General features: G+C 39.3%; 1 protein-coding gene across 4 annotated transcripts in view; it reads right to left on the reverse strand.

Annotated features, from left to right (window-relative positions):
- CCDC34 (coiled-coil domain containing 34) overlaps positions 1-24,953 on the reverse strand; it is a 188,373-nt gene that overhangs the window by 109,715 nt on the left and 53,705 nt on the right. The gene's annotated exons all lie outside the window — the stretch shown is intronic.

The raw sequence follows: 24,953 nt of genomic DNA on the forward strand, positions 1-24,953 counted from the left end.
GCCTCTGGGAAAGAAAAAGGGGAGAAAGTAGCTCGGACTATAATCACTAATGAAATTGTTGATCAAACATTTTGCATCGTTTTCAAAAATTTCCTATTGCTCACATGTTCTGACCCAAGCCAGCTGATTAGCCTTCGTGAGTTAGACTTCAGGGGGAAAGCCCGCACGCAACAAGTGCCTGTCCATGGATAGGCAGCTGTTTCTCAGAAGCTGCAAAGATCGGACGGAGCAGGGCTTCATCCTTTATAACCTGCAGCCTCCCGCCTCTTTGTCAGCAGAGGGAAATCCCTTCTGCTAGGGTGACTTCTGAGACACCAGTAGCCGCAACGAGGGAATGAATGTGGCAGCGGAGAGAACTTTTTCAGCATCCAGAAGTGAAAAATATACAAAATGAAAATAAAGTCTTTCCTAGAATACTTCCTCAACTCCAAAAGGCCACTGATTACAGGAAACACCATAGATTTAAAATAGCTGTTCAGGCGGGGTGGTCAACAGTTCTTTAAATAAATCATAGACCTGCCCCGGGTTTTTAAGAATTAAAATCAAGAATCAAGAAAATGCGGTACGTCTGTGCCTGACTGTTTCATTGGCCAGTTTTGCTAATGGGTTACTAGCAACGAAGTCTTTACAAGTAAGTGTTTACATGCAAATGTGCGTGGGCGGAAAAAAAAAAAACAAACAAACAATGATGTTCGCTGTCTTCTGCAGTCATGTTTCACTGCAGGACTGAAATACATACAATCTGAAGGTCCACAAGGAAGAGAAATACAAGACTCTACCTCGTCCAAATACATTTGGATTGAAAATCAAGTAAATACAGGGGCACCTGGGTGGCCCAATTGGTTGAGCGTCCGACTTCAGCTCAGGTCATGATCTCCAGGTTCATGAGTTCAAGCCCCATGTTGGGCTCTATGTTGACAGCTCAGAGCCTGGAGCCTGCTTTAGATTCTGTGTCTCCCTCTCTGTCTTCCTCTCCCCCGCTCTTGCTCTCTTTCTCAAAAATAAATAAACGTTAAAAATTAAAAAAAAAAAAAAAGAAAATCAAATAAATATAAGAGCTTTGTGCTCCTACAAAATTTTGCCTTGCATAATGTGGGGCCTGAATCTGGTCACTGATTGTTCCCTATTTCATGAAGAAAACCCATCTGACCATGGGTGTATATGCATGGGCTAGAGGGGATACAGTATTGGCTAGAAGCAGAGAGAGAAACTGAGGTCTTAAAAGGGGAAAAAATTTCCCCAAAATATACAGTAAGTCAGTGAGATCCTGAGTCCCTAATATGCAATGTTAGTGTCTTTCACTCTCTCATACCTCCTCCTTTAAACTGATCTGGGTCCTCTGGTGTAGCTGCTTTCAAAGGGGAAGCTTTAACATGAAAAAAAAGCACACCAATTAAGAACTGCAGAAAGTGCCATCAGAAAACCCAAAGTAATAGTTCTAATTTCATGCCAAAGGCAGACAATGTACTTCCCCATCCTGCCTGGGCACAAATATCCTCAAACAACCATTACCATGTGTCATAAAATTTATAATGAATCAACTTTGCTAATGGAAAAGTCCTTTCTTCATACAGCCTTCTGGAAAATTGTTTTCTACCATTTTTTTTTTTTTTAATGCCAGAGAAACTCAGAAGAAACTTATAGGCTAATGGGTGGGAAAATCTGTGTCACAAGGAACTGTGGTCATATATGCCTTTATAGATCTTTATCTGAATAAAAACCAAAGAAAAATCTAAATGGACATTTTTAAAATGTAAAACTTCTTAAAAGAATTCCTCATAGAGGCCTTAAGTTTTCAGAAAAAGGAGACACGCCAAGGGCTTTTCTCTCCCCTGAATCCTGAAGCTCCCTCTAGTGACCAAGAACTTAACAGTGCTACAGGTACAGAGAGTAAACATTTTCTAAAGCCTCTTGTTTTTAGATAGCACCCTGAAGTCTCTAGAGCATTTTCACATACATCCAATCATTCCACACAGAAACCTAAAAGCAAGAGCATCCTTTCTCCCATTTCATAGACAAGAAACTGAGGCCCAGATGGGCCAAGACTTGTACAGGTCATGTGGCTCTAACAAGAGAGCTGGGACAGGAGACCAGGTCTCCCAGGTCCTGCTGCACTGCCTCCTGAGCTATGGCAATTGTGTAAAGTCATCCATGACTATTCTCATAGAGACCACTCATGGGAGCATTTTTTAGGGATCTACAGAAGTAATTCTTGACTTTCAGGGAGTCATTTTGAGAATCTGATGAGAGTTCTGGCCCATACCTATACATTTTTCCATACAACCTCAGGAAATATATGGATTACCCTGATGGGAGTCAACTGACCCTCTAGGACTCCAAGGACCCCAAGTTAAGAAGCTATTGACATCTACTGGATATAGTCTTGAGATATCCAGAACTCAAAGAATATGAACTTTGAAGTTCTTTACTCTTTCCCATAATTATGATGTTTTCCATGCTTATCCAGTTACTTCTTTAGCCCATTGTTTGGAGTATTTAAAAGGATTGAACAAATTAGTATATATTTGCTAACATTTAAGGAAAAGCCTGTGGATACTGCCATCAAGGCATTCTAGCTTTCCCACAGGCATGCCTGGGATTAGTGGCAAACTGAGATGTTTCTAGGAAAGTAGCAATTTGAAAGCATTTTTTCAACTGTAAGAGCATACCACAGTCTCCCGGGCTGGCTCTGTGGAGAATCTAAAGATGCAACGTAGTGAATATATAGAGGACTTGTCTCAGTGAACATAAACCAGTATTGCCTCTAAATTCTGTTGTTTTTGCACTGACATTTCCAATGGCTTTGGAAAAGCCCAAATCAACGGTGATTGTTTGCTAGTTCACATAAGTTGCTTCCATGTAAGCTCCATGAAGGTAGGGACCATGTCATATCAATCAGTTGTATTCCCAACATCCAACACAGCCCCCACAACATTAACTATACTTCCAGTAGATATTTGATGAATGACTATGTGAATAGTCATCTTTGAGTGAGGCCTTCTGAGAAACTGTCCATTTCCGTCTTCTAATTAATCGGTGGCCTGTGGTTCATGAGACATTGCCCTAGAACACTTCACACAGGCAACGTCAGGTTCCAGATCCTTGGCTGCTCTCATGAGTTCTGTTCTCTATTCTGTGACCCACACCCATTGTCTAGATTGGGCTGTAACCAAACCTAAGCAATGATCACAGCTTCCTGCCTTAGTCCTCCCAAAAAGGATAGCACAGTTTAAAAGGGATGTATTAACCTTTGAGTAAAATGCAGCACTCTAGTGACTAGACCATTCAACCATCAAGGCTATTAGGAAGGAATTAGGAAGACCTTTCTGGAGCATCTCACACAACACCTACTCATCATGCCATTCCATCCCTCTGAGCTTTCATAATGTCACTTCCCTCGGTTTCTTGTCATCCCTGCCTGCCTGGTGAAATGTCACCCCAGAGATGTTCTCAGCTCTCGTGGTTAACTCTCACTTGTTTTCACAGCAGAGTTCAGAACTTTATGACCATACTAGGTTCCTGCAATAATTATATGTTGCTGTCCCCTTCTCTTCCACATACAGCAAGACCAGCAAGAGGGGTAGGAGTTGCTCAATTTGAGAACGGACAGCAGGGAGAGGGAGGCGGGAGAGAGCTAGAGGTATGATAGCAGAGAAGGACTCAGCTGAAAGACAGACGGAGCCATAAGCCAAGAAATGCAGGCGGCCTCTAGGAGCTGAAAAGGCAAGGAGATGGATTCTCCCCCAGCACTTCCAGAAAAGAAGACAGCCCTGCCGTCACCTCAATACCAGCCCAGTGAGACCCACGTAAGATTTCTGATTTCCAGAATTGCAGAATAAGAAATCTGTGTGGTTTTAAGCCAAAAAAAAAAAAAAAGTGGACTATTTCACCCTCCAGTTTATCTTGCTTGCCTTGATTCTAGAAAATCCAGTATTTTCAACAGTTACTGGCAACATCCAGTTGCTCCTGTGAAAGCACAGGAGCTTCTCAATGAAGAATTACTGTCTGAGCCACGACAAAGCTGTGATTTCAGGAGGAGTCTCAGCAGGGCACTGACTTTTCCCAACTGCCTGTTGGATATCATATTTAAATCAAAGTTTCTCAAAATTTTGCTCACCACCTTTGGAATTTTTGTCTGATCAAAGTAGCGTCTGAGTTCATGTTTACTAATTACACTTCCTGGAGTTGACTCCATTTTAAAACAGCATTTTGCTTTATACGTAATATCCATCAAATATCCAGTTTGATGTGCTAATTGTTTTTTCCTAATAAACATCCAAATAAAAACAAAACTATAAAATTGAGCAAACCTTTACAATAAAATAAATTCATAACTATTACAATTTAAAAACAACATTGCCTATGTGCCCAGGATAATCGCTTCCAGGAATCACCAGTGCTGTGCCTGTTTCACTTTGTGAAATACTTTTCTGACATTTTGCTACCCTCCCCATGCCTCTACCCAAATTTACCTTTTCATTCTCAGCAGGCGCCCTAACCCCTCCTACGTTCTTAAAGAATCCATCACAGCCTTCTGTAACAAAGAATTATCCAGCCTAAAATGATAATAGCACTGAGGTTAAGAAACTCTCATCTAGGGCAAGAACATTCCCGGCTAAGTTAATACACAAAGCATCCCAAGATGGGAACTCAGTTGACTTCTCTGTTCCCTGCCCCTGCTTCCTGCTGTACTAAACCCCTATTCCACAATTCTCCTAGGAGAACTAGCTGGCTTTACTAGATGTCCTTGGAAGCTGACTTTGGGTTTTTATGAGAGAAGAGGGTTCCACCTATTTGTTTACCTAAAAGGGAGTTCTCCCCAGCCATCTTGCTCAGTGATAGGGGATCTCAGAGTTTGCTATCCAAAGATCAGGAAGATCAGTTCACTGAAGAGCTAGAATGGAGATCTCCAATATGTAGCTACTAGTCTCATATGGCTCTTTGAATTTAAATTAATAGAAGTGAAATAAAATGAAATATTTAGTTCTTCAGAGACATTAGGCACATTACAAACACTCAAAAGCCACATGTGGCTTTGGCTGCCATATTGGACAACCCAGATATGCAGCATTTTCATCATTGTTACATTAGATAATACTATTCTCAAATAATTAAATATTAATGATATTTCTAAAGACAGCCCATCAGACTTTAACTCCATCAAGCTTTTCACTGTATCTTCTCACTCCATACTATACCTGCAACCACTCTCATCCTTCCCTCTTCCTGCTCTGCTCTCAGAATAGGGGTTGCCCTTCTTTCTGTTCATAAAATGTCTAACTCACTTGTGTTCTAAATCCCATCTGACGCATTGCCTCAAGGATCTTACTCCACCAATTAAGCTTTCTCTAGCTTGTTTCTATCTTAATTAAGTTGTGAAATACACCATGCATATCAGCATATCTGTTTGGGTTAAATAATAATAGAAATACAAGCTCATGTGTCCCCATTACCCAGATTAGTAGAGCACTGTTAGTACCTTCAAATGGGGGTGCTTTGTATACACCCACATTGCAGTTTTAACACCTATGTATGGAGACTTAAACAACATATTATCTAGTTTTGCTTAGTTTCAAATTTCATATAAATAAAATTATACTGATTATATTCTGTGACTCATTTCTTTTGCTCAATCTTATGCTTTAAGATTTACCTAATTTTAAGATCTATAAAGGTACCATGTTGTTCCTTTATTTTCATTTCTGTTGAGTATTTCATTTCATGACTAATCCACAAGGCTCCTTCACTTTTATTTCTGTACAATATTCCATTACATAACTAATCAACAATTTATTTATCACGTTACTGTTGTTGGATATCTGAGCTGTTTTCAGCTTGCTGTTTTTGTATCATGATATTTTCTATTTCTATTCTGTTCTCTTTAATTCTATCATATCCCGGTCATCATTTTTTGCTTTTTGTTTTTGTTTTAAAGGCTGAAATATCCACCAGGATGATCTGACCATATTCAAGAAAAATAGGGGCACCTGGGTGACTCAGTCAGTTACGTGTCTGACTCATGATTTAGGCTCAGGTCATGATCTCACAGTCATGAGGTCAAGTCCTGCATTGAGCTCTGCACTGAGCATGGGGTGTGCTTAGGATTCTCTCTCTCCTTCACCTTTTGCCCTCCCTTGTTTGCATGTTCTAAGAAAGAAAGAAAGAAAGAAAGAAAGAAAGCAAAAGAAAGAAAGAAAGAGGAGAAAGAAAGAAAAGAAAGAGGAAAGAAAGAGAGAAAAAAATGAAGAAGGAAAGAAAGAAAAAGAAAGAAAGAGGAAGAAAAGGAAAGAAAGATAGAAAGGAAGGAGAAAGAAAGGAAAGAAAGAGAGAGAGAGGAGGGAAGGAAGGAAGGAAGAGAAGGGAGGAAGAGGGGGGAGGGAGGGAGAACTGAGGGAGGGTGGGAGGAAGAGAGGGAGGGAGGGAGGCAGGAAGGGAGGCAAGAAGGGAGGGAGGGAGGAAGGAAGGAAGGAAGGAAGGAAGGAAGGAAGGAATTAAAACAGTTTCAGGACATATACCTAGGAGTAACCTTGTTAGGTTGCAAAGCATGTAGAGGCTCTAACTGTCCTCTGCAATGATCAACTGTGTTCCAATGTCACTCTCTCAGTTTATACTGGCACCACCAGGACATATAAGTTACATTGTTTAGCAAGTTAGCCTTGCTAACTTCATGACAAATGAACTTTAATTTTTTTTTTTCTAATTTGTTGATATTGCATGATAGGCAACTCATTGTGGTTGCACTTCCATGGTTACTAATGAGATATTTTCCTGTTATGGACCATTTGTGTTTCTTCCTCCCTGAACTGCTTGTTTATATTTTGGCCATTTTTCTTTTTAAATATTTTTTTTTCAACGTTTTTTTAATTTTTATTTTTGGGACAGAGAGAGACAGAGCATGAACGGGGGAGGGGCAGAGAGAGAGGGAGACACAGAATCGGAAACAGGCTCCAGGCTCCGAGCCATCAGCCCAGAGCCTGACGCGGGGCTCGAACTCACGGACCGCGAGATCATGACCTGGCTGAAGTCGGACGCTTAACCGACTGCGCCACCCAGGCGCCCCTTTTTGGCCATTTTTCTATTAGGATATCTACATCTTATATACTCTTAAAAGTCCTTTAAGTTTTTGAGGTGCTGATCCTTTGTTGAAAGTAAGTTACAAATACTATGCCACATCATGGCTTGTCTTTTGACTTTGTTGAATGTGATTTTTGAAAAACTGAAGTTATGTAATATAGTTGAATTTATCAATCTTTTCCCTTATGATTTACATTTTGTTGTTTAATGTCTTAAAAAACTTCTGTATCAAAAGGCTGTATTAAACTACATAGTCTTCTGAAAGAGTTATGCTTATGTTTTCACAGTTAAATCTTTCATCAACCAAAAATTGATTTTTATGTATGGTACAAGGTAGGGATCCAATTTTTTTTTTAATCTACATGGATCTTGCCAGCACCATTTATGAAATGGATGGTCTTTTCTTCCGTGACCTGCAATGACTTGATCATGAATCAAGCTTGCATGCATAGTTGGGTTTGTTTCTATGCTCTCTCTTCCGATCCATGGATCTATTTGTCTACCTCTGTATCAACACAATGTCTGAATCATTATGGCTTTACAAGAGTCCTAAATCTTGGTAAGGTGAGTCCCTCTACGCCTTTTTCTTTGTAAGTTTCCCATCTACTTTTGAACTTTCCTTGTGTCATTTTTTAAATTTTAAGACACTATTGAAATATAGTTGAGCTTCAGTAAAGTGTATATATTTAAGATGTATAATTTGATACATTTTGACATATGTATTCATCTGTGAAACATCACCACCATCAAAATAATGGACATATTCATTACCTCCTCCCAAATTTGCTCCCAGCTTTTTATGAATTCTCCCTCTAGAACTTCCCTGCCAATCCCAACACCCCTGTCCTCAAGCAACCACCACTTTTTGTCAGTATAGATTAACTTGCATTTTCTAGAAATTTGTATAAATGAAATTATATAGTATATATTCTTTTTAGTCCAGCTTCTTTTACTCAGTATAAAATTACATTGAGGTTCGTCCAAATTGTATGCCTATAGTACATTATTTTTTTAAATTGCTGAGTAGTGTTCCATTGTGTAATACAACCATTTGTTTATCATACAATGATGGACATAGAGTTGTTTCCAGGTTTTGGCTATTAAATGTCCCCGAGCTTTCTTTTACAGTGCAGTTAAAGTTAAATTACTTGGAAACTATTTGATTCTGCTGGTCATGCTTTTAAGCTTTGCTATGTGGGACCACAGAAACATTTATTCTCACACTAATTTTGTCCCACCACTGAGGCAAAGCTCTTCTGAGTACTCTACTGGATGGCTATGATTATGAGGTTTTGGACTCTGGCTGGTGGAAGCAGGAACTATTACCAACACTATATGGGCCTTGAGAATTGTATCCTGTAATCCTTTGTGGTGTTTCTTTCCCTCAGCATCAGGTAGTTTCTTCATAGACATGCACTGATCAGTACTTAGCTGAAAACTTGAGAGGGACTCTGCAGATCTCCAGAATCCTCCTTCTGCTCAGTCCTACCCTCTCCAGTGTGCTTCCCTGCAATGTCTATCACCTTGGCTTCCCCAGATTTCCAGCCCCATCTCTTTAACTCTGGCCTGGAATCCACCACCTTGCACTTGAGCTGGAAATTCTCTCCAGGCAGTAAACTAGAGCAATTGTAAAGCTCACCTGGTTTGTTTCCCATTACATGGAGATCACTGTCTGTTGCCTGATGTCCAAAGTCTGAAAAATTGTTGTTTCATGTATTTTTTCCCTATTTTAAAAAATTATTCCAGGTGGCAGGATACATCAGATCCCTGTCACTCCACTCCCTCTTGGCTGGAAGCAAAAGTATTGAAGAGTGTCCTTATGCATTTTGTGCCTTTTAACTGTGAGCTGCAAATTTTCCCTAGAACTTTGGGGTCATTCTTTGAAGCTTGATTTAGATTTGATTTCCTTTAGAAAGGACTTTTATTTGCTTTTGTCAGTGAGTTGAAAACACAATCAGTTAAGGATCACTTTAAAATTAAATTCTTCCCTTGAGTTGTGCAAACAAATTCTCAAGAGGTATTTCCTACCTCCACTCAACATCATTGTTTAGAAAGGAAAGCTTTCTTACTACCTCCTTCTGCATGGCAAAGTTCATTTCTTGTTCACTTTTATACAGTTGGAGTCCCAACTTTGTGCATGTTTCCTCTATTGGAAATACTATATGAGCAGGACTTAGGTGTTAGGCCTTGTCCCCCTCACTCCATACAGCCATCAAAAGAAAAGCTCATCATCCCCAGAATTTAGACATGTTATTCTGATGTGCTGACAGAATCAGGACTTCCATTTGTATCTCTTCTTTCCTAATTCCCTCTCATCAGCCAACAACACATTCAGTGTTCAGATTCTGAATACTCGCTTAAGTATGAATCCTGTCTCTTGGCTACAGCCTTCTCTCATACCTGCCAAGTTTTTAAAAGGTGCTGTCTACAGTTGTCTCTGTTTTCTAATGTTTAATTCATGCTCTAACCCACTGTAGTCTGTATCTCCCTCTATGACTCCAGTAAAACTGGTCTTTAGAAAATCATCAATGAAGGGCGCCTGGGTGGCTCAGTCGGTTAAGTGTCCGACTTCAGCTCAGGTCATGATCTTGCGGTTTGTGAGCCCGAGCCCCAAGTCAGGCTCAGTGCTGACAGCTCTGTGCTGACAGCTCAGAGCTCAGAGCCTGGAGCCTGCTTCGGATTCTGTGTCTCCCTCTATCTCTGCCCCTCCCCTGCTCATGCTCTGTCTCTTTCTGCCTCTGAATAATAAATAAATGTTAAAAGAATTTTTTTTTAATTTAGAAAATCAACAATGATGACTTCCTTCTACCAAATCCAATGAACACTTCTTATTTCTCATCTTACTTAAAGTGTCTGCAGTATCTGGCACTTTTGACCATTCTCTCCTCTTTGAATTTTTTTTTTTTTGCATCATTCTTTTTAATTCTATTTCTGCCTCCAATTATATTCTTCTCACTGAATCCTCTTCTGTTTATTTCTTCTCGAAGGTCTGCAAAGGTTTTTTCCCTGATTTTCTCTTTGTGCCATTATTTTTCACCAAGGCTCATGAGCCATATACTACCAGCTGCCAATCCCAGGACTATTCATCCTCTCTTTCTCCCTCCTTAATAAAAACCCCGGCACAATGGTGCCCAGAATGACTTATTCCCCAGACAAATTAGCATTTAAGTAGAGCCACGTGACTAAGTTATGGCCAACGATGTACAGATGTTATATGGGATTCTCAGGAAGACGACTTAAAGGAAGCTGATTCAGCTGGGGAAGGGCTCTTCTCTGTGCTTCTGTCTTTCTTCCATCTTCTGTCCTGCAACATGGACATGATAACTGGAGCTCCAACATCTAATTTGACTAGAAGTGACTTTCAAGTTGGAAGCTATGCAGTAAGATGATAAAGCAGAAAGATAGCATGGTGCTCTACTGACCCCATGGAGCCATATCAGCCTAAACCATCTACCCCTGGACTTCTCTTATCGGGGAGAAGTGAAACTCTGTGCTATTCTGGAGGACGGGGGAGTTTTATAAACAGCAGGTCCAGGCTGAAGTAATACCTGCCACCTCTGAAAACTTAGTCATACTAGATTCTTTTCTTCTCCTTGCCTCCCACATCAAACAAATCCTGCTGACTTTGACCCCTAAATATCTCTCAAATCTTCTCTTACCTCTCACTTCATACTACTAAAGTTAACTTCAAGGTCTCAATGTTTTTTGCTTAGTGACTATTGAAGCAGATTTTCTCAAACATAAGCATATCTTGTCTCTCAACCATTTGAAACTTACACACACTCATTACCTATGGAATAAAGTCTAAACCCTTTAGCATTGCTTCCTTGGTCCTTCCCTGTCAGATACTTGCCTTCCTTTCCTCCTCTTCCACTTAATCTTTTTTGTTAAGTTTACCTATTTATTTTGAGAGAGAGAGAGAGAGATTGAGAGCGGAAGGGGAAGAGAGACAATCCCAAACAGACTTCACACTGCCAGCACAATGCCCAATGTGGTGCTCGAACCCACGAACTGTGAGATCATGACCTGAGCAGAAAGCAAGAGTTGGACGTTTAACTGACTGAGCCCTTCAGGTGCCCCCCCCACCACCTCAAATCTTACTGCCAATGGCACATTTTATATGATGGGTTCTTATGTATTAAACATACCTAATGGTTTTATGCTTCTATGTCTTCGCACACATTGCCTGTTTTCCGTGTGATGTCTTTCTCCTTTTATTGATCTCTTTTTGTCCTTGAATTTTCTGTTCATGCATCAGCTAGTCTTCTTTGATGTTTCCCATCCCTCTCCTGTGTTTCCTCCTCTCTGCCATCTCTATATCTTGCACATATTTGCATCACTGAATTTATTATGCAATAATTTTTGTTTACATTTTTGCCTTCCCTCCTACACTACGAGCTCTGAGGATGGGAAAATAATACCCCACTGATCTCTGCATGCCCAGTGAATAGCACAGTGGAGTTCCTAGGTCATTACATATACGTAAAACTAGGAACTGAATAAATAACATTGTTTTATGAAAATCAAGCAGAAATTAATAAGTGATAAAAATTATGATGATTTCCAAGAGTGTTTTCTCTAAAAACGGAAGAGTTGGGTAACAGCGTTTTGGCAAATTTGATACAGAACAAAAGTCACCATAAAAATGAGTATATTAGTAATATCAGCCCAGTGGTGATACTGAGCAAATTCTGTCAACTGTACTCATAAAGGACTTAGTGAGGTGCTTGGAACATAGTAAAATCCCCACTAGTCTTAGTTATCACAATTATGATTATTTTTATGTATAATTGTATCACAGCACAAAAAAAAGGTTATGAATAATGTTTCAGAACTCCTCATGTGGTAGGAAGACATCTAAACACTTTTAAAGACTGCTGGGAAAGTAGTTTCACAAAAGTAATAAAATAAGGGGTTTCCTCACTAAAAATGAGTTCACTACGTAGCTTCCTGAAGTGGTGGTTATTGCTTGGGAGTGGAAGATAGCCACTTATTTACATGAGACCATTTGGTTGCTGAAATTGGAGTCATGAAGCTAGCTGTGTGACCCATTTTTTTTTTAACTTGCATGAAGAGCCAAAACTCTGAATCTCCTTCAAGAACTCAAACCAGATTTCCAAGAAGTTGAGCTTGGGTATTTGCTTGCATTTTATATAAATGTATAAACAAAGCAATGTTTTAGCAGGATCTGGGAGGAGTATGCGTGGGAATTGAAACAACGGACACATTGTCTAAGTTTTCTCTGGTATGAGAAATTAAAGGAATGATCATAGATTCACACATACTGCATGTGTGTGCAGTAATTATGCTTTACAATTGGTTCTGGTTTCTCCATTAATGCCAAAGATTCTTTTTTAGAATGTGAGAAATCTTTTTGGCTCCTGCATACTGGTCACAAACATTCTTTGGTCTTTTTATGCTTAATGATAGCGTTTTAAAAGCTAACTCGGCTGTGTGTGTGTGTGTGTGTGTGTGTGTGTGTGTTGGGGCCATGGATAGGGCTGAGATATAGGAGAAGGAAGGAGAAAGTGGGGTTTGGAGGACTATGTTTTAAAAATAAACTCACATGACAACCATTCACATTAAAACAAGACAATAAAACATGAAAAAGCAAAACAGTCCCCAAACAAAAAAAGTTTAGAATTCTTACTAAGTTCATTTAGGTGATGACAAAACCTTGTTACACACCATGGAGTACATACCTAGATATGATTGTCTATTATTCTTCTTGCTCTGCCTACTAAACACATGCACCCAACTGGCCCCAACGATGAAAAAGTAGCAGCATTGTTTTAGTGCATCTGGTGCAACAGAGTTGAAATCGAATTTGCTAAAAATTAGTTTATTCATTTTTTTATTTCATTCTGATGCATAGGTTTAGATGTCCCTAAATAGGCCCTATAAGTCTGGTATTTTTTGTACTATTGTCCCTCTCTAATATTTATTAGTATTCATGAGAAAAGAGAAGAATCCTGTTATTCTGATATATTTCCTTTTATTTAGGTACCAATAACATAGTTACTATTACCAATGCCTATTATATGTCAGGTGTTATGCTAGGTATTTTCAAACCCAGTTCTATTACTAACTAGCAAGTTATCTTCTTTACACTAATATTTTCTTTTTTTTTTAATTCAAGTATAATTTACAGTGCTATATTAGTTTCAGGTGTATAATATAATGATTCAATGCTTCTATATATTCCTCAGTGGTCATCAAGATAAGTGTACTCTTAATTCTCTTTATCTATTTCAAGTGTTCCCACACCCACCTCCCCTCTGGAGACCACCAGTTTGTTCTCTGACTTTAAGAGTCTGGTCTTTTGTCTCTTTTTGTCTTTGTTCTTTTGTTTTGTTTCTTATATTCCACATGAGTGAAATTATTTGATACCTGCCCTTCTCTGACTTATTTATTTCACTTAGTATTATACCTCTAGGTCCATCCATGTTGTTACAAATGGCACACTATCATTCTTTTTATGGCTAATATACATATATATATATATATATATGAATATATGGAATATATACTATATATATATATAGGAATATATACAATATATATGTATATATATAACATACCACATATTTATGGCTAGTATTCCTATATATATATATATATATATATGTGTGTGTGTGTGTGTGTGTGTGTATAACATACCACATCTTCTTTATTCATGCAACTATGGTTAGATACTTGGATTGCTTTCATATCTTGGCTACTGTAAATAATGCTGCAATAAACATAGGGGTGCATATATCTTTTTGAATTAGTGTTTTTGTATTCTTCCAATACCCAGTAGTGGAATTACCAGATCATATGGTAATTTTATTTTTAATTTTTTGAGAAACCTCCAGACAATCTTCACAGTAGCTGTACCAGTTTACATTCCCACCAACAGTGCACAAGCGTTCCTTTTTCTCTGAATCCTTGCCAAATTTGTTATTTCTTTTTTTTTAATTTTAGCCATTTTGACAGGTATAAAGTGATACCTTATTGTGGTTTTAATTTGCATCTCCCTCATAATTAGAGATGTTGAGTATTTTTTCATTTGTCTGTTGGCTATCTGTATGTCTTCTTTGGAAAAATGTCTATTCGGATCCCCTGCCCATTTTTAATCAGATTATTTGTTTTTTTAGTGTTGAGTTGTATAGGCTCTTTATATATTTTACATATTAACCTTTTATTGGATATATCATTTGCAAATATCTTCTCCCATTCAGTAGGTTCCCTTTTTGTTTTGTTGATTTTTTTGCTATGCAAATGTTTTTGCTTTGTTTTGTTTTGTTGGTAAAGTCCTACTAGTTTAATTTTGCCTGTTTTCCTTGCCAGAAGAGACATCTAGAGAAATGTTGCTATGGCCAATGTCAAAGAAATTACTGTCTATGTTTTCTTCTAAGAATTTTATGGTTTCAAATCTCTCATTTAGATCTTTAATCCATTTTGAATTTTTTATGGTATAAGAAAGTGGTCCAGTTTCATTCTTTTGCATGTTGCTGTCCAGTTTTCCCAGCACCATTTGTTGAAGAGACATTTTCTCGTTGCATATTCTTGCCTCCTTTGTCATAGATTAATTGACCATAAAAGCATGGTTTTAGTCTCTCTAGTTTCTAAACTCTCTATTCAGTTCCATTGATCTGCTATTTTGTGTTTTGATATACCCTGTTTTCTTGAGCATAAAAATCTTGATTATAGGGGTGCCTGGGTGGCTCAGGTGGTTAAGCATCCGACGTCAGCTCAGGTCACAATCTCGCAGTTCATGAGTTTGAGCCCCACATCCGGGTCTCTGCTGTCAGCACAGAGCCTGCTTCAGATCCTCTGTCTCCCTCTCTCTCTGCCCCTCTCCCACTCACACTCTCTCTTTCAAAATAAATAAATAAACTTTAAAAATCTTGATTATAGGGATGCCTGGGTGGCTCAGTCAGTTGAGCGTCCAACTTCAGCTTAGGTCATGATCTCACAGCTCGTGGGTTCGAGCCCCGCATCAGGCTCTGTGCTGATAGCTCAGAGCCTGGAGCCTGCTTTGGATTCTGTGTCTCCCTCTCTCTCTGCCCCTGACCCACTCACATTCTACCTCTGTCTCTCTCAAAAATAAATAAAACATTAAAAAAAATTTTTTTAATCTTGATTATAAAAGTACATATATAATGGAGTAGTAAAAATTAACACAAAGTACTTAGAATAATGTCTAGTACATGATAAACATTCAATAAATGTACAGTATTATTATTATTATTTACTATTATTTAAACTAATCCTCAAAAACACCCTTTGAAACAGATATTATAATCTCATTTTACTGATGAGAACACTGAGGCTCAGAGGCTAAGAAAGCGCTCTAAGTTATTCAGCTAATAAGCATCACAGCTGCCATTTGAACCCATTTCTGTGTGTCTTTGAAGGCCATGCTATACATCACGCTAAACTGGCTCCTCAGTGTGCCAACTTTTCATTCTTACCTTAGGGATGTTCTTCCTCCCTCTGTGCCTCAGTTTCCTCATCTATAAAATGGCAATAATAATAGTGCCTACTCCCTAGCATTGTTAGAGTAAGTACTCAAATAACTATTATTCTAATGTTTGTCCTAATGATGACGTTGCTTTCTAAAACCTAGGTCTACCTTGAGGCCTCCTATGCAAGTTAAGAAAAAAAAAACACACACACACACACATGACTAGCTACGCAGTAAAGTGATGACCAATTTTAACCTCATCTTTCACCCAGTGACATGATTATTATACTAAATGTCCTTTTAATCTGCTTAACGTTTTATTCCTACATTTCTCTTTGAACCTCTCTTGGAAGAACCCTAACATCTTTATGTAAAAATAACAGACTCAAACCACCTGAAATAACAAAAGTGGGGATTTTTTAAAGGGGATCTGTTTGTTCTGGAATACCATGAAAGAAGGCTGCTAATTCAGCAGATTACTAGCTTCAAAGCAGTTCAACTTGACCAACTTGGAAGCCAAAACAGTCCTCATGGTCAGCATACAAATGTGAATTTAACGACTAGCTTGACAAGTGCATTATAAGAAGTTGTACATAAAAGAGAAAGAATAAAGTGGGGGGCAGGGAAAGAGTGACTCTCCATTTCGATGGGAGTCTAGTTTATGATTACAAACTTGTTATTTCAAAAGCCATAGTTTATATTTTATGTTGTCCAATTTGGCTTAAGTTGTTACTCCCAGTTGGACTCTCTCTCTCTCTCTCTCTCTCTCTCTCTCTTTTCCTTTTCTTAAATAGCTAAGTATTTCAAATGACATTCTAAAATCCAGACAACTGAACAGGGCATTCTTCAAAAATAAGTGTCAAAACTAAAACTTGTAAAAACAAAAATAAGTTCCTACAAGGAGTTATACATCAAATCTTTCATCAAAGAATTGCTTATCACATGTGGCATTATCAGCTCTTGATTATACACATTAGTGGAGGGGGGCCAGTGACCCAGATAATCCAAAAGTCATTTATATAATTTTGAAACAAATGTGTTTTGGTATTTACATTTGGTCCTGGGTATATCTGGAGTTCCTGGGATTGAAAAGGGACACAACATAATGAGATCACGCTGTTTGACTTAAAGAACCAGGTAAAACAGTCCAGATTCTTGACCTGGAACTTGTCCCCAGCTCTTTCTGCTTTCAATTTTACCAGAAGTCAAGACTTCTATGGGGCGACAAGGTGGCTCAGTCAGTTAAGTGTCCGACTTCGGCTCAGGTCATGATCTGGCAGTCATGTGTTTGAGCCCCACATCAGGCTCTCTGCTGATAGCTCAGAGCCTGGAGCCTGCTTCAGACTCTGAGTCTCTCTCTCTCTCTCTCTGCCCCTCCCCCACTTGTGCTCAGTCTGTCTCTCCCTCAAAAATAAATAAACATTTAAAAAAAAGACTTCTTGGGGCGCCTGGGTGGCTCAGTTGGTTGGATGTCCGACTTCGTCTCAGGTCATGATCTCGCCGTTGGTGAGTTCGAGCCCCGCATCGGGCTCTGTGCTGACAGCTCGGAGCCAGGAGCCTGCTTCAGATTCTGTGTCTCTTTCTCTCTCTGCTGCTGCCCCCACTAGCATTCTGTCTCTCTCGCGCGTGCAAAAAAAAAAAATAATAATAAATAAAAAAATTAAAAAAAAGACTTCCTCTGCAGGATTACCAATTTACATTAAGACCTTTCCTTTTTTCAGCCAGCATGTGTGTGGCTTAGATCTTCCATTAAGTGAGGGAGAAAATTGTGCCTTTCCAGTGACAAGAGGATAACACAATATGAAATAAGTATGAACTAAGAAGAAAAAAAAAACAAACAGATATTGGATGCTCTTAATTAAGCTACTACACTCTGTCCTCTCATTTTCCTTTCTGCACAAGCTGATTCCAATGAGGTTGACTGTGATGTGTGACGGGAGCATCAGCCTCAATCTTGTGCATATTTAGTTCTCTACAAAGGACTGCTCCATTTGATCAGCTTGGAGTTGAAAGAAGTCCCAAATCTGCCGAGTCACACAGGGAATTCTCAGTATGTAGAGAGATTTAAATATAATTCCTCAAGAGAAATACATCGTAGACATCTTTGCAGAAAAAATGAAAAACAGCATTGCCCCGCCACCCAGTCGGTGCCTACAAAAGTGATACATTTATGAAGCGCAACATGTCAAAAGGTCAAGAGGGAGGAACACATCATAAGGTGGGTGAAAAACACAACCACAAAACTCCTGATTTTCCTAACAAAAAGCCTTCTCTCAACTGCGTTCTATTATTCCCTCATGTCACCCAAAATATAACAAACTTGTTCCATTTCAGTTACTTGCTACCAGCAAGCAATGTTCATTGTCACTTTGCCTGGCGATCACTTCATTATACTGCTGGATTACTTATTAATGCTTTGTTGATTTAACTCCTAGGACACAAAAGTCTGTATTATCTGAATGCAATACCTTGAAAAACCTCTGCTCAACACATTCCAGAACTTCTTCATAACACTAATAAATGATGCAGGATTTTCAAAATATCAGTAAACACTAGCTATAACTTGGAGAGTGTTGTGCAGTAATTATTTTTCAGCTGTATTTGCAGCTTTTGGATGAGAGAGTAGCATTTTGTTACATAATTATGTCCATGTCCTAGGGGTAACTTAAGTGTGAATCACACAGTGGTGTTTTTAAGTGATTTTATTCTGTTTCACCTCAGCAAATCTCAGGTGAGTTAAAATTTGTTAAATTTCCAGGACTTTAATTCCATACCATTAAAACTATGAAACATTCATCTGTAGACTCATGTCAAAAAAATTAACTTCCCAACTATTGAATTAAAATTATAATGGGTATTAAAAGCACACTTATAGTGATGAGCACTGAGTCATATAAAGAATTGTTGAAGGGCGCCTGGGTGGCTCAGTTGGTTAAGCGTCTGACTTCAGTTCAGGTCATGATCTCATAGTTCATGGGTTCAAGCCCCGTGTCAGGCTCTGTGCTGACAGTTCAGAGCCTGGAGCCTGCTTCAGATTCTGTGTCTCCCTCTCTCTCTGCCCCTCCCCTGCTTGCACTCTATGTGTGTCTCTCTCAGAAATAAATAAACATTAAAAAATTTTTAAAAAAAGATTTGTTGAATATATTATACACCTGAAACTAATAAAACACTGGTTGTTAAAAAAAAAAAAGTGAGGTATTGGCAGAGAGATACACACATATGTCAGTGACACAGAACAGAAAACCAAGAATACAAATTACAAAGGAGCAAAGGCAATTCAATAGAGAAAGATCATCTTCTCAACAAGTGGTGCAGGAGCAATTGGATAACCATCAACAAAAACAAAAACAAAACGAACCTTGACCTAAACCTCACACCTACACCAAAATTAACTCAAAATGTATCATAGATTTAAATGCAAGATTATAAATTTCTTTTTAACATTTATTTATTTTTGAGACAGAGAGAGAGCATGAACAGGGGAGGGTCAGAGAAAGAGGGAGCCACAGAATCTGAAACAAGCTCCAGGCTCTGAGCTGTCAGCACAGAGCCCAACGCGGGGCTCGAACCCACAGACGGCAAGATCATGACCTGAGCCAAAGTCGGATTCTTAACCGACTGAGCCACCCAGGCGCCCCATTAAACGCAAGATTATAAATCTTTTAGAAGACATAGGAGAAAACTTTCAGGAAATAGGTTTGGTAAAGAGTTCTTAGACATAGACCAAAAGCAGGATACAGAAAGTTAAAAATTGATAAATTAGACCTCATCAGAATCCAAACCTTTTTTTCTGTGAAATACCCTGTTAAGAGGATGAAAAAAAACAAGCTACAGACCAGGAGAAAATATTTGCAAACCACATGCCCAAGAAAGGACTTGTATCTCATATACATAAGGAACTCTCAAAACAATAATAAAAATTCCAACTAGAAAAAAGACAAACTCTCAAACTATATGAACAGACATTTCAATGAAGAGCACATCCACATGGCACATAAGCACATGAAAAGATGCTCAACATCACTAGCCATTAGGGCAATGCAAATTAAAACCATGCTGAGATGTCACTATATACCTATTTGAATAGCTAAAATAAAAAATAATGACAACGCCAAATGCTGGCAAAGATGGACAGAAACTGGATCTCTCCTACAGTGTTGGTGCAAATGTAAAATGTATGGCCACTCTGGAAAAGAATTTGGCAGTTTCTAAAAAAAAAAAAAAAAAAATCAACATGCAACTACTATATGACCCAGCAAAAGCACTCATGGGCATTTACTCCAGAGAAATGAAAACTTATGTCCACACAGAAACCTGTACAATTATCCATAGCAGCTTTCCTTGTGATATCCCCAAACCGCAAACAACGCAAATGTCCTTCAATAGGTGAACACTTAGATAAAACACAGTGCGTCCACACCAGGGAATACAACTCAGCAATAAAAAGGCTATTGATACAGGCAACACCCTGGCTGGGTCTCAAGGGCATTGTGCTGGATGAGAAAAGCCAATCTCAGAAGGTCACATACTGCATGATTCCACTTATATAACATTCTCAAAATGACAAATTACAGCGAAAGAGAACAGATGCGTGGTTGCGATGCAGTTGAAAGGTGGGTGTGACTACAAAGCAGGAGCACAACAGAGATCTTTGTGGTGACCGAGCAGTTCTGTGTTCTGATGCAGTGAGGTGGTGGCTCTGTGAACCTATACATGTGACAAGATGACATGGAACTACGCACACACGTTATAGCAATGTCAGTTCCCTGCTTTTGGTATTATACTGCAGAATGTAAACTGGAACATTGGGAGAAACTGGGTGAAGGGCACACTGGACCTCTCAGAACTGTTTTTCCTATGAATCTATAATCGTTTCCAAATAAAAAGTTTTTTAAAACCTCAAAAAAATAATAAGTAAATAAATTTCACTAAACATACAATTTCATTGTCTATTGTCCCTGTTTTCAACTTAAGCTGAACTTCAATCTACCTGAAATATCCCAAATGAAGGGGGACACCTGGGTGGCTCAGTCCGTTAAATGTCCAACTCTTGATTTTGGCTCAGGTCATGATCTCATGGTTTGTGAGTTCCAGCCCCCGGTTGGGCTCCACCCTGGCAGCACAGAGCCTGTTTGGGATTTTCTTTCCCCCTCTTTCTGCGGCTCCCCTGCTCATTCTCTTTCTCTGTCTCTGTCTGTCTCTCTCTCCCCAAAAAATAAAGCTTTAAGAATTGTTAATAGATAAAAAAGAAATATCCCAAATGAAGGTATCAATTTCTTCTCAAACAATCCCAATGGTTCTCAAAATTTCAAAGCAAAAAAAGCTCAGGAGAGCTTTTATTTTTTTTCTTTAATGCAGATTCCCGAGCTCCACCATGAGAATGTATTAGTGTATAAATTCAAGGCTGGGTTCAAGGATCTTCATTTTTAACCAACACCATAGAGTTCTGATGCAGGTGATTTGAAGCACACATTTTTAGAATCACCAAGGTACACTAGTATGTTAACTAGATTTGAAAAGGAATTCAGTTGCCATACCTGTCACACAAAACTCTTTTTCTAAACTTGCTATCAGTCCCAATAATAAGCGTTATACTAAAAAATGAATTTGAAATAATACTGTAATAACATTGTATGGTTGTATGGCCACTTTGGAAAAGAGTTTGGCAGTTTCTTAAAAAAAAAGAAAGAAATCAACATGTGACTACCATACCCCCAGCAAATGCACGCCTGGGTATTTACTCCAGGTGACTATGCTTGCCATGGTGAGCATTGAGTGATGTACAGAATTGTCACCTCAATGTGTTGTACATCTGAAACTAATGTAATGCTGTATGTTAATTATACTTCAATAAAAAAGGGACACAAACAAAAAATGAATCTGAACACTTTTAAACTTGTTTAGCTTAATAATACTGAGTAGTTAGGTATATTTAAAAGGGCTGGGTTTTTTTTTTTTTTTTTTGGATTTCGTGAGTCACCAATGCAAGTATTTATTGCTCGCCTGTTATATATGCTGAGCAGTGAAGCATATAAAAAATAAACACAGCTAGAGTCTGTTCAGCAGAGCTTTATAATCTAGTTAGGGAGGCAAGAGACAACCATAAAGAAGTTAAGTCATATTACTTAGAGTGAATGATTAAATGGCAAATAAGGTCAAATCAGAGGAGGAGTAGATAGGGACTGACGTGAAAAAGAGGCCCTCCTAGGAGTTCAGGGGCGGGGGGGGGGGGGGGTAAGACAGCCCTTGAGGCCAGGTTAAAGAAAGCCAGAGGAGTGACTTTACATTTGAGTGATTATACTCTTAGACTGCCAGAAACACATGACATCTCAGCAATGCATATTTTCCTTCAGAGTTCAGAGATGCCAACTATAATTAAACCCAGATGCATACATAAAGGCATGCTTACTATAAAAGGGGCAAAGCTCTACCCCCAATTTTAGATCTTCTAAAACTATCCAGTTTTTTACTGTGAAACATAGAAGAAAAAAGAATAATCCTCATCCACAATCAACACTTATCAGACAATGACCAAAATTGAGGAAGAAAAGAAAGAAATCTAGTGTAGAGGCACATTTTTGAGAAAAATGAAGAAAAGTTTTTATTAATTAGTTCAAGTTCTGTGCTGGAAGAAAGTACAAGGATGGAGGAAATGCATATGCTCACCCCCATTACATACCAGAAGATGTAAATACAAAAGCCAAGGGAAACAGGATGAGAAAGCAAGTGAATAAAACAGATCAGGGTGGGAGGTAATAGGCAGTGTCAAGAAGTGTGGCTGAAACAATGTTAGTATCCACAAAAAATATTAAAAATATGATATTTATTCAAACAAAACCTTGTACACAGATGTTGATGGCAGCATTATTCCTAATATGCAAAAGGTAGAAACAACCAGCGTGCCTGGGTGGCTCAGTCGGTTAAGTGTCCGACTCTTGGTTTCAGTCTGGGTCATGATCTCGCATTTCGTAAGTTCGAACCCTGCATAGGTCTCTGCACCGACAGCACAGAGCCTGCTTGGGATTCTCTCTTTCCCTCCCTCTCTGTCCCTCCCCCACTCACTCTCTGTCTCTCTCTCTCTCTCTCAAAATAAACGTATAAACTTAAAAAGAAAAAAAAGGTTGAGGTGCCTGGGTGGCTCAGTTGGTTAAGCATCTGACTTCAGCTCAGATCATGACCTCACGGTTCATGAGTTCAAGCCCCACATCAGGCTCCGTGCTCACAGCTCAGAGCCTGGAGCCTGCTTTGAATTCTGTGTCTCCCTCTCTTTCTGCTCCTCCCCTGCTTGCTCTCTCTCTCTCTCTCTCTCTCTCTCTCTCAAAAATAAATATTTTTTGAAAAAACTTTAAGGGGCACCTGGGTGGCTCAGTCGGTTGAGGGACCGACTTCGGCTCAGGTCATGATCTCACAGTTTGTGAGTTCGAGCCCCGCATCAGGCTCTGTGCTGACAGCTCAGAGCCTGGAGCCTCCTTCTGATTCTGTGTCTCCCTCTCTCTCTGCCCCTCCTCCACTCATGCTCTGTCTCTGTCTCAGAAATAAATAAACATTAAAAAATTTTAAAAAAAAACTTAAAAAAAAAAGAAAAAAGGTAGAAACAACCAATTGTCCACAACCTATTAATGGATTAAAAAAAATGTGGTATATTCATAAAAATGGAATATTATTTAGTCATAAAAGAAGTACTGATATATGGTATAACACTGATGAACCTTGAAAACATTATGCTGAGTGAAAGAAGCCAGACACAAAAGGTCACATATTGTATGATTCCATTTATATGAAATATCCAGATCAGGTAAATCCAAAGAACAAAGAGCAGATAGGTGGATGCCAGGGGCTGCCTGGAGGGGGCAATGCAGAGTGACCATTTAATTAGAATGGGGTTTATTTTGTGGCCATTAAAGTTTTATAACTAGAGTCAGTAGTTGCACAACATTGTGCAACCATTTCAGAATATTTTCAATAGTCTATAAGCTCACTATTGTTTCATGATTTCAAATCACTAGAGATGGATTAAAAAGAACAATTTGGTTGACCTAAATATATATATTATATAGACACATTTTTCAAACAATAGAAGACGCTAGGGACACCTGGGTGGCTAACCGTTGGACTTCTGCTCAGGTCATGATTTCGTGGTTCATGGTTTTGAGCCCTGCGTTGGGCTCAGAGTGTGGACCCTGCTTTGGATTCTGTGTCTCCCTCTCCCACTCTGCCCTTCCCCTGCTTGTGCTCTCCCTCTCTCTCTCTGTCTCAAAAATACATAAACATTTTACAAAAATAAAAGAAGCTATGGCAAAAAATAGGCTGTTTCTCTCCCCCAATGACACCATGAAATTACAGTTTCCTTTCATGTATTTAATTTGAAATTATGCATTTTTCTCTGTGGATGATACTCTGTTGGAAATATTCCAAACATAAGTTCTTCTCTGCTCAGCAAAAGCTTTATACTGAATGAAATGTAGCTGTCTCTGCACATTCATAACCTAAGTTGCCTTAGTCTTAATCATTATTCATTTTGACTTTAGTTCTGTTTTTAAGACCTAAAGTAGGAGGAGCCAAGATGGGGGAACGGCATGGAAGCTTTCTGTGTGTCTTGCGTCCATGAAATACAGCCAGACCAACACTAAACCATCCTACACACTTAGAACACCGATTGGAAGATTACCACAACAATCTGCACAACCTGAGCCACAGAATTCAGCAGGTACATGATACGAAGAGCTGAATTTGGGGAGCAAGAAGCCCCAAAAGGTAGGGAACCCCTTTTGGGGTGGAGAGAGGACAGAGACTGGGGGGGGGGGGAGCATACGGGAAAAACACCCCTCCACAAAAGCAGCCGGAGAGAAAATGGAAAACTGGAAACAGCCGCAGGGACTAAACTAAAAAGGGAGAAAGGAGAAAGGAGAGGGTTTAAATTCCATTAAGACTGTAAAACAAGGGGAGCGTAAAGGCTGCAACTCCGCAGCTCCATACCTGGCGGTGCTCTGGTGGAAAAGGTGAATCCCCGGGAACAGATTGGGGTCTGGGAGGTTCTCGGGCCACACAGGGAAAAGCGGTTCCACTGCTGGAAGGACATTTGGTAGAGACTGTTGAAGCCACCTGGTCCCAGCAGACCCCGGAAGGTGGCCACATTCACTGGTGCTGGGGCAAGGTTGTTGAGGGTGAAGCCTGGTGCCAGATGTGTGTTGCAATTTTCCATGGTCCCTGAAACGCTGAGGCTACACTCTCTCGCAATTTTTTCTGGGGCAGGCTGGCACCTGGCTACAGTCTCGGGGCACCTGCAACAGCAGGGTCCAGTGGGCATTCCTGGGTGCAGCTGACACTCGGCCATTGCTCATTCACCATTACTCAGTGAGACCCTCCCGCAGAGGAGCGGAGCGGGTCAAAGCCGCAGTCCTTCGGAAGTAAGGGGCCGGGGAAAAAC

This window comes from Panthera tigris, chromosome D1 (assembly GCF_018350195.1).
Source record: "Panthera tigris isolate Pti1 chromosome D1, P.tigris_Pti1_mat1.1, whole genome shotgun sequence".
Classification (NCBI taxonomy): Eukaryota; Metazoa; Chordata; class Mammalia; order Carnivora; family Felidae; genus Panthera; species Panthera tigris.